General features: G+C 32.2%; 1 long non-coding RNA gene across 1 annotated transcript; it reads left to right on the top strand.

Moving 5' to 3' along the window:
- Positions 1 to 261: 261 nt before the first annotated feature.
- LOC132746248 (uncharacterized) lies at positions 262 to 2824 on the top strand. The gene is made up of 3 exons (XR_009627967.1): positions 262 to 447; positions 825 to 934; positions 1267 to 2824. It is a non-coding gene; the product is annotated as an uncharacterized LOC132746248 (long non-coding RNA).
- The last annotated feature ends 8791 nt before the right edge of the window (positions 2825 to 11615 follow it).

The following is an 11615-nucleotide window of genomic DNA, read 5'->3' as shown; positions in this document are numbered from 1 at the left end:
AAATTGTTTTTATTTATCAGATTTTTCAAACAAAATGGCGCCCGCAATGTGAAAATACACAGGGGGATAATAAGAACGGCGAGTGCATTGTTGTAGAATAATGCACGCTTCGGGCCTTCTTTGTTTATATAGAAAAAAATCCAAAAGTGTTAGAATTACGTATAAAGTCGGAATTCTAATAATAGCGGATATCCCCGGTCACGTGGTAGTATTCCCCGAGAAAATGACGTAATTTCCGTAGATATCTAACATGGCGTCTTACAGGCGTAATAGGGCCCGTAAGTCTCGTTTACTTTCACTTTCGATTTACCACTTCCGGGTACATCGGCAGACTTATTTACCGTTACGCATATAGGTAACCCGAAGAACTCGAGGGATATAGAAGTTAAATTTGTTTCGGTCCTCTTCAGATTTGAAGGAATGGATAGCACGGGTCAAAAAATGCAGGTAGGTCAATTATCTGACGGAAAAACGAGGGATTTATAGAGTTTAATAAAACTAGTTTATTTTCGGATAGTGACAATTGTTTCGGATGTTTTGTCAAGGTAGTGAATTCTAGTTGTTTAGCTTTTAGTATTGTTTAAAAACTACTGATTTGAGAAATTAATTCAAACCATTTTAACTTATTGAAATAAACAATGGAGAAACACTTTAATTCTAGTGTATATTAAAGTTATACAAAATTCGGACATTGCACAGTAATTCGGATATTTTTTCCCTTCCATTTTATTCTTGTTCCTTTTTCAATTATATATACATGTTAATATGGTACCTAGCAAATATGATTGAATTAAAAAATATAATATTTGATTAAACCATTTCAGATGTATAGACAAGGAGGTATATGACAAGTATAGAATATACAGTTGTTCAATATGGACCATTAATCAACTGTTTGCACTGCCTATGATCCTGAAATATCTATACATCAAAGGTAAATACATGTAAAATAATTGATTAATTTTTAGTTGAGATCGGAAAGATAAACAATTATCAAAATATATCATTATAATTTAATAACTTTTGGATTTCACTGCATGATTATTGATAAGTAAATAAAACATTAAAAATAGTCATGTTTCACATTCAAGAAGATCAATATTTTTTACTGTTATATATTATGTGTTGTTGTTTATCTTTAATGTTTATTTACTTCAAATATGAAATTTTTCTGTCAATCATGACCAGCTTATTAAATGTAATGTAAATATCATTTCTAGTGTCTTACACTTGTAACAACATATTTATTGATTTTTCATTGTGCAGATAAAAAGGGAAAAGATGAAGGAGCATTTGTCCATCAAGACCTTTATTGCAACTGCCATCTTCCAGTTCCTTAATTTGAGAATGATATCAGAGAACACACAGTTACAGTGAAATATTAGTTTAATATAAGCCACTGAGAATAGTCAAATGTACTTTTCTGAAGAAGATGAATGACATCCAGCACAAAAATCTTAATGTATAAAGAGTATGAGTTTATGGTGTTTGACACTATGATCTTGTTAACATGTTAATGTCACAATGATAGAAACAGAGTAAAATATCCACATTTCATTGCAGTTTTAAGTATTAAAACTAGATACTCTAGCTATATATACCAAAGCTGATAACACACCAGAGATAAGGTTTTTTCATGGAATCACAGTATAGTCATATGACATTATGGACATTAAATGACTATGAAGTAAAGATTAGCAAAAATATTATATATCATCTACTACTAATATTGTGAGGTAATCATTGATAAGCTCACAAATTTGCAATCAAAGCTTTGATATCAAGCTGAACATTTTTCAATTAGAATATGATTTATAACTCTATGATAATTTGTTCATGTTAATTTTCAAAGTCTTTACATTTGTAAAAGGAAATATTCTTATTCTTGTATCAGTAGACATTCACAGTGTAAAGTTACATTGTCCAAATAACTAATAATAATTCCAAGTGCTTTCCTGAAGTTTTTCTTCCATTGGAAAATCAGTGTGATATATATGCTAAGCAGTGCACTATAAATTGTGTAAAAATAAAAGTTTATTAAACTTATGAACTGTTTTTTGTTTCTACTATTTGGCATATATTTATAGCAGTGCTTGATCATAAGAGTTCATCTGCAAAATAAGTGTCACTGTGTACTTTAATTCTCTAACAGCAATGGCTAGATTGCTTGAATATGCAAGCATTGACTATATTAAAAACTATGCATGTCATTTGAATTTTGTCTGTCCTGAAATCGAAACATACACTATCTAAATAATATTGATGAAAAGTTCTTGACAGCTCTTCAATGACTACATTTACACATATGTACATGGACAGAAGTTAAAAGCATTGTGTGGTGTTTTTTTTTTTTTTTTTTTTTTTTTTTGAAACATTGACAATTTTGAAACAGTTCCAATGGGTATATTAATGTATCAGTGATGTAATTGTTTTGTAACAAGTGCAAACCCTAAGTTTTGCATGTATTGTATAGATAATTCACTTTTGGTCAAATGTCAACAGGTTCAATACATTATAAAACAGGTAATTTGAAACCCAAAGAAGTATATGGTATGTAATAACTACCCCTCTGATACTAAAATCTTCAAGGAATGCAGAATTGCAAGTCTTCTCCAATTAAGAGAGAGACTTGGGCTTACAAGGGCTAGCAAGCTAGTGTTTTGCTACAGAATACTCAACACAGATGAATTGCATTAATATTGTTTACTCTGGTATTACTACCTGCCATGTACAATGCAAATCATGGCTTTTCTAAGAGCAGTGAAAGGCTATAACTGGAAGGAATTTTACACATCTTGCCTCAGAAACAAGTTTTTCTTTGAGATGATTTTCATGATATTTAAATAACGGTTAAAGATAACATTACTTTTACAATTGCAGTGATCATTGTGATAATATGAAATGAAACTCAATCAAGATAGAAACATTTTAATGCTGAACATTTATCTTTTTACCATTCCTGTTAATTTACAAGTATATTTATAACAAATTTATCTTAACTGTTTTGAAACTACATGATGCCTGGTTGAAACTGTTTTGGGCAGCCATTTGCAATTATCTTTGAATAATTAAGTTAATACAAAGTTACAAATGACAGGTTATTTATTTCTAATAAAGACAGGTTATTTATTTCTAACAAAGACAGGTTATTTATTTCTAACAAAGACAGATATTTTGTTTAACATTTTTACACTGACATATATCTTTGAAGTGTCTTCAACCTTAGTTTTTATTAGAATACAAACATTCAGTCAGACAGTTTACACAAGACATGGAGCTTTAAGAAGCTTTAATTCAGTCAAAATCTGTAATGGACTGCCATGTCTCTACCAGTATGTACTCCAAGACTGTGTATGGACATTTCCTTTCAACTATGCCTGGTGGTATCACTATTTGATTTCTAATCTGATGGTGAACACTCCAAAATAAATCAAGAGCCATGACAAGTACTCAAGATCCAACCATGAAATCACATACCTGTATATAAAGAAAATTTATCATGAGTTGAAAGCAATAATAATTAGTCAGCTATAAATTTCAATCATTTTCATATTGTCATGAATAGAAAATAATGTTGAAAAGGAAGAAACACTTCTTGGTGTCCTAGTTTTTGTAGATTTGCTTTGACAAATGATCTTTAAAAAATGTGATAGTGACTAAGTTCTTTTAACCATTTACTGAACATGATTTAACTAAAAAATATGACCCACTTACTTGAGAAAAATACTTTAAACAGTATTTAACATGAATTAACTACATATGCCATACTGTTTGTTTATTTAGCTACACTGTAATTATTTACAAAAACGAGAACATTATATGTTATACAATAATATTTATTTTTCATTAATGTAGTTTAAGTAGCTTTAAGTATATATTTCTTACCAAAACGATTTTACAGCAGAGCATGCATGTGTATTTACATCGGATACTGACGTCTTTCATCTCACCACTGTCCTCAGTCAAAATATCTACAGGAGCAAAATATTTCATTGAATTTTATGACAATTTAAATTGGTTATATACAGCTTGACTGTTTGTGCTTTATAAAGATAATAATTATAAATAAATAATATTTTCAGTTGGAAGAAAATATATTCAACTAAAACACACTGATAATCATATTTAAACGTTTATCCGAAATATGTGCTGTCCGAAATTTCTAAACATTATACACTTCTGAGAGATAATCAGGTAGCGCTATAGAAAATTGATAAAATCAAATTTACCAGTATGGTGTCAGATGCGAATGATGTTGTATCAAAAAACAAATTTATTAGATTTACATCGAAATGAAAATATTACAACATTTATTGGGATAAACTGAATTTGAAATGACACACCCACCTGATTATACGAAGTTGCCTTTCATTGATACTTATTCACAAGATGAAACCATTTGCATTTCGTTACAAAACAAAAAACTCTGCCAATTTCCACATATCATTTGCTTTTCCATGTAAGTTTTACTTTCCCACCGGCATACAAGTATTACCCAATATAGATAAGCAATGTTGTTGATATTTGTTTGTACCCGGAAGTGCAAAATATCGTGAAATCTCGCAAGTCACATGACGAGACTTACATACCCTATACGCTCGGTCGATTAAAAAAAAGTGTAAAAAGATGCAGAAAACCCAAGTATTCCGACTTAATTATACAACATAACTATAGTGTAGGTAACCAGTATTACGGGTCAACCAAACCAGCTCTACAAAACATCAACTCTTCCTAAATCGGTTGATAATGAGGGTTGGAAAGAGGGAAGAAGAATCGTTGAGTTTGGCGTGTTACGGTCAAACCTAAGATTTTGTAAAAAATGTAGACTTGGACCAGTAGGCTACCATTAACTTTTGACAACATGTTAAGTGAATTTAAACAGGGTGTGTCTGAATATTTGTATGTGAAATGTCGAAACACATAGACTCTAGTAGATTGAAGACCTTGGAAAGTTGGAATGCCATGTTTCGTTGTCAACACAAAATTAGGAACAGGTAAGTGATTATAAATGTATTGCATCATACTTTAGAATTAGATTAAGTACTATATACTGATTATGAATTCATAGATGTAAGGTCTCGTACCAAAATGAAATCAGAATATAGATTTATCAGTGTTTATCTCGTCTTCCAATGATGTCAAACATGTAAAATTATTAGAGAAATTATGCGGACCAAATTTATGTTTCTGATTTATAAATAATTAATTTATTATACAGAATACATACATATATCTTGTTTGTGTTGAACTGTAAAACACTACTCCTTATTGTGAATTTTTTATAAACTTCCCTCTGAACTGTTTTAACTTCCCCAAAGTCACTGAGAAATTTGAAAAACAAATGATAAAACGTTGCTAAATTAAATCTTGCAACAATGCAATTTTTAGTAAGACATTACAGAATCCTACATGTACATTTATATAAAAGACACAGTTTACACTTGGCTGCCAATACACACAGTCACAGTAATATTCAACATACATGAGGCAGCTAAAAATAGCTCTATATAAATTTATGCAATGTGTTATAATCACGGTTATGTAAATTACAATCCATGTGAAGTTTTTTTGACAAAATATTTGTATACTTAATTGAAATAATTTGTTTCTTTTCATTTTCTTACAGCAATGAGTGATAGTGTAGGTGGGCCGGTGAGGGATGAAAAAAATGGAGAGACGTGTTGGAAATATCATTGAGACAGTGGCTTCTATGTCGACAGAATCTGCTGCGAAAGATCAAGGAAATGGAGTAAGACACATTTACAATGATATTTTCGAAATAACATGTAATTGAATTGGAAGAATTTCAAAAATTATTTTGAAATTATATGCATGTCTATGCAGCTTATCATGGTATAATGCTATATTGCTGGCACACTCGTGGTTTAGGGAACCAAAGAATATTATACAATCCATATATGAGAAAAGAATTTTTAAACAATGGCTTTGTTGTTTTTGCATGTTACTCTATATTCACGTACATAATTTTTTTCCAAAATAACATGAATGTATGTGTAATTGTTTTTTAATAAAAGTATTTATTTCTACATGACAAACTTACCTTCATTGGTTTAAGACTAAAATTCTTATTAAATACATGCATTCTTTTTAAGGGATGTGCATCATGAAGAATCAATGCTATCAGAATACAACATCATGGAAGGTCTTATTGACAAGATCTTGGAGTCCCGATGTCCTTTGCCAGATGCCTCGCCAGCACTAAAGTGAGTACTGGTAGTTTGTTTTCTGTATTTTGTTTATTTACGAAAGTAAAGGACAGTGCAAAACTGACTGGTGTTGTTGAACTGTTTGTGTTAGGTCAGTTGCTTCAATATATGAATATCTCTCCATATACTGTTTGTACATATGTATTTTTTTTATTCAAGGTCTATTCTTCAGTCAGATGCTATGTACAGTTACAAATGACAGTGAATGGTCAGATTTATACAATTGTGATAAACAATCCTCAACAATACATCAAACAAAAATGCCTATGAAACTGTAAGTTGAAATCTATGAGGTTTTTATATATATTTATAATCATGGTGTAGCAATTTAATGATAATACTGTGATAATTTTGTAATGCTATTTGGGGTCGTCTTCAATAGAAACAATTTGATGTATCTTCATGTGATGAATAATCGATATGCAGTCCGAATTATTTCATAAAAGTGATTACCAAAATTGGTCAGGAAAAAGTCGTGCAATCAGCATTAATAATTAACAAAACTTATTCTAGTATGAACATTGTGTTACATTAATTATAAATAAGTTATTGTCAATTCATTGGTGTATCTTCAATATTTGTCAATATTACGTTTAAAGATGAATTTTAAAATACAGAAAATATTTATGTAATATATTTTTACAATTACAGTTCTCACAGACAGTCAAAGGTTGAAAACAATATCAGAAGTGGTCCACATCTTGAAAAACCTCACAGCAGATTAAGACTTTCCCCGAAATGTCCCTGTAAAACCCGCAGTGGTATGTCCAGTGCAGTAGATACTGCCTGGCACAAAAGAGGATTTGACAGTTTAACATGTAAGTAAAAAAAAAGATTATTTTTTATGCCCCCACAATGTGGGAGCATATAGCGTTGCACTTGTCAGTCCGTCCCAAAATCTTGTGAACGCAACTCCTCTTAAACCCGATGGCAGATTTTGCTTAAACTTACAGGGATGAACAACCTTAATGTGAAGATGGAAGTAAAGGAAGGAATTTTCGCTGCGACCAAATTTAACAGAATTATGGCCCTTTGTTGAGTTTTTCACTATATACTATGTAGAAATTTGTGAAAGCAACTCCTCTTAAACCAGATGGCAGATTTTGCTTAAACTTCCAGGGATGAACAACCTTAATGTGTAGATGGTAGTAAAGGAAGGAATTTTTGCTGCGACCAAATTTAACAGAATTATGGCCCTTTGTTAATTTTTTCACCATATACTATGATACTATGTAGAAATTTTGTGAAAGCAACTCCTCTTAAACCAGATGGCAGATTTTGCTTAAACTTCCAGGGATGAACAACCTTAATGTGAAGATGGTAGTAAAGGAAGGAATTTTTGCTGCAACCAAATTTAACAGAATTATGGCCCCTTTGTTGATTTTTAGTTTTCAACTTGTGGCACATGTAGTCCAAAAACTATTTGACCTAGAGTCATAAGATTGACAAAACAGTGGCGTGTGGGGGCATCCGTGTCCTATGGACACATTTCTAGTTTTTCTCAGTTATCATGTCAGTAATGATTTAGAATTTGTCAGAAAAGTATCTGTGTATATTTTAACCACTGTTATTGATGTATAATTGAAAAAGTGAGTTTTGCATACAAGTAAGACTGGTAAGTCAACATTGTTCTTTCAAACAGTGGCATTTAGAAGAAAAATCCTAATGGTTATTTGAATTACGCTGGTTTTAACTTTGAGCTCTGACCTGGCTGTCATGTTCACAGCATGCATCATTTTTGTGTCGCATCTACGGAGTAGTGGCGACATATAGGGATAATTTCTCCGTCATCTGTCTGTCTGTCCGTCCGTCACAAAACTTGTCCGGACTACTCCTCATAAACTACTGGTGCAATTTCATCCAAACTTTACAGGAATGATCAGTACCAAGTCTAGTTGTGCATATTGTCAGCATTTTCTGGTTCAATGATTTTTGTCAGAGTTATGGCCCTTTTTTAAGTTTATCCGGACTACTTCTCTTATACCACAAATGCAATTTCAATGAAACTTTACAGGATTGATCTGTTGCTCAAGTCCTTGCGCATATTGCACAGGTTTTCCGGTTGAATGATTTCCGGCAAGTTTGATGAAAAGGTTTTTTTTCTTGTGTGTTGCCAGATACACAAAAGCTTGTCCGGACTACCACTCAGAAACTACTGGTGCAATTTCATCCAAACTTTAAAGGAATGATCAGTACCAAGTCAAGTTGTGCACTGTCCGTCTGTCTGTCTGTCCGTCTGTCACAAAACTTGTCCAAACATGAAATTGGCCATCATGAGGCGACACATGTGATCACTGATCGCTCTTGTTTGTTATTTTTGTGTGTTTTTTTTAACATAATACCTTGATTTCTTAACTAAGTTAGATAAACTTATAATATATGAGCCACTTGTCATTTGTAAATAAATCTAGGTTTTGCAATGCAAATACATGTTCATCCCAACAGATCAAAATCAAGCCAGCACCAGTGTATTGACCAATAAATAATAATTGCCTTTGGTGTTTATTTTCTTTATTTGTAGGTGGGCTTTACTAATAGATTACTGCCATTTTATTTCAAGGTGGGGTTTTGGGGTATCATTCACCTTCAGTGATAGTTCTAGATTTATCCAGTATAAACATGGTAACATGTAAATGAAAAATAAACCTTGCTTTTTTTTTCAGTGTACTGCGTCAATAAACTTAATATGGAGAGTAGCTTAGTCACCAAAGCAGTCAACACCAAAATACACACAATGGCCAGGGCACTGAAACTTGGAAGAGTGAAAGAGTAAAGTAGTGCGTTTTTAGCTTACAAAGTGACATGGTGAGCTTTTGTCTATCTTTCGTCCGTAAACTCGTGTTCTCTATGATTATTTAACACGATTGGCACAAGTCCCATAACTCTGATTTGCTTTAATGCATAATTATGCCACTGTTTCGACTTTATGTATTCATATAGGTAAGCATTATTATACTCAATGAAGCCCCCTTGTGACAACTTTTTCGAATAGTCGAGTGTTGCTGTCCTCCGACAGCTCTTGTAACGATATTGTCGAGTCTGTTTTTGTTTTGCTTGCAATCGTTATATGACATGACTAAAGACATTTAGTTTTATTCTTAAGTTATTATGTTTATGTTTGTATAAGACCCAAATATATTGTTGAGATTCATTTTACAAATTTGAAAGCCATTATTGTTCTAGTCTGTTTTTGTTTTGCTTGCAATCGTTGTATGACATGACTAAAGACATTTAGTTTTAATCTTTAGTAATTATGTCTATATTTGTATAAGACCCAAAAATATTGTTAAGATTCATTTTTACAATTTTGAAAGCCATTATTGCTCTAGTCTGTTTTTGTTTTGCTTGCAATCGTTATATGACATGACTAAAGACATTTAGTTTTAATCTTAAGTTATTATGTCTATGAGGGGCGTCCGTGGCCGAGTGGTTAAGATCATTGACTTCAAACCACTTGCCCCTCACCGCTGTGGGTTGGAATCCCGACAGGGACTTTGGATTCTTTCATGTGAGGAAGCTATCCAGCTAGCCTGGGGAACGTCAGTGGTTCTACTCAGATACCCGTTCGTGCCTGAAATAATGCAAGGAAGGGCACCTGAACGTCACGATATGACCTATACTGTGTCGATGTGACGTATAAAACCCAAAACAAACAAACATAAAATTATGTTTATGAAATTCGTTGTTGTATAAGACCCAACTATATTGTTGTGATTAATTTTTACTTTTTTTGAAAGCCATTACTGTTCGTGTCAGAAATTGTTTTGCTCACAATCATTATGTTATATGACATGAGTTTAAATCTGAAATATTATGTCTATGAAAAATGTTGTTTGTATAAGACCCAAATATATTGTTGAGATTCATTTTTACTGTTTTAAAAGCAATTATTGTTTGTGTCAGATATTGTTTTGCTCAAAATCATTATGTTATATGACTTGAGTTTAAATTTTAAGGTATTATGTCCATGAAATATGTTGTTTGTATAAGACCAAAATATATTTTTGAGATTCATTTTTACAATTTTGAAAGCCATTATTGGTCTAGTCTGTTTTTGCATAACGCATAACGCTATTGTTAGTATTAACTATTTATTGTTATTAATAGTGATTTAGTGGATGTCGAAGTATGTATGTTATTCCATGCCAGTTCATGTTTGAATGAAACTTTTTGTCCAGATAGAAGATTTCAAACTGTAACTTTTCTGATTTTTAGCTTTTACAACAATATTATATTTCCCATTTTTGGTGCTAAGAAATACTGCAAAATGTGCTGAATAATAGCTATTGTCAAACATTGTTTTTATGAAAAATTTCGGGGGAGCATATAGTCATCGGGTTGTCCGTCCGTCTGTCTGTACGAACCCGAATTCGTGTCCGGCCCATAACTTTGTTATTTCAAGTCGGATTTTAAAACTATTTCACAGAAATGATCACCATATTAAGACGACGTGTCGCCCGCAACATTTGGGTCGCTACCTTGAAGGTCAATGTCACATTATGACCTTGAACAAAAATCATGTCCGGCCCATAACTTCGTTATTTGAAGTCGGATTTTAAAGCTATTTAAAAGTAATGATCACCATATTGAGACGACATGTCGTGCGCAACATTTGGGTCGTTACCTTGAAGGTCAAGGTCAAAGCATGACCTTGAACAAAAATTGTGTCCGGCCCATAACTTGGTTATTTGATGTCGGATTTTACAACTATTTCACAGAAATGATCACCATATTGAGACGATGTGTCGCACACACCATTTAGGTCAATACCTTGAAGGTCAAGGTCGCAACATGACCTTGAAACAAAATCGTGTCCGACCCATAAATTCGTTATTTGAGGTCGGATTTTACAACTATTTCACCGATATGATCACCATATTGAGACGATGTGTGACACGCAACATTTGGGTCATTACCTTGAAGGTCAAGGTCACAGCATGACATAGAAGCAAAAATGTGTCTGGCCCATAACGTCGTTATTTGAAGTGGGATTTTACAACTATTTTGGAATTATCACACTTTGAACTTTGTCTGGGACATAACCCTGAAACTACAAAAGATATACTTTTCTGTGTCCAAATCCTAGTTAAGGGGGATCACCCCGGTTCAAACAGTTCTTTGTTTTAATTGATTAATAAGTAATATGAACAATTCATGATAAAATCATAACTAAAGAGAGGAAATTTATGAAAGTCAAATATGTATAGAATCAGTTGCTAATAAAATGTGTATAAAATGTATCTCTTTTTTAAACTCGGGAATTAATTTCTTTATTTTACAAATTTATCAAATTTTATTTTATTCTACTGATATGTTTGTAATATTTCTTTTATTTTCTATTGAAAAAATGTGTTAAACCAATATGTATTTGTTTTCTTATAATTCAGC

The sequence above is a fragment of the Ruditapes philippinarum genome, unplaced genomic scaffold (assembly GCF_026571515.1).
Source record: "Ruditapes philippinarum isolate M1 unplaced genomic scaffold, ASM2657151v2 ctg1788_1_1_1_1, whole genome shotgun sequence".
NCBI lineage: Eukaryota > Metazoa > Mollusca > Bivalvia > Venerida > Veneridae > Ruditapes > Ruditapes philippinarum.
This window is presented reverse-complemented; position numbering and strand designations above follow the sequence as displayed.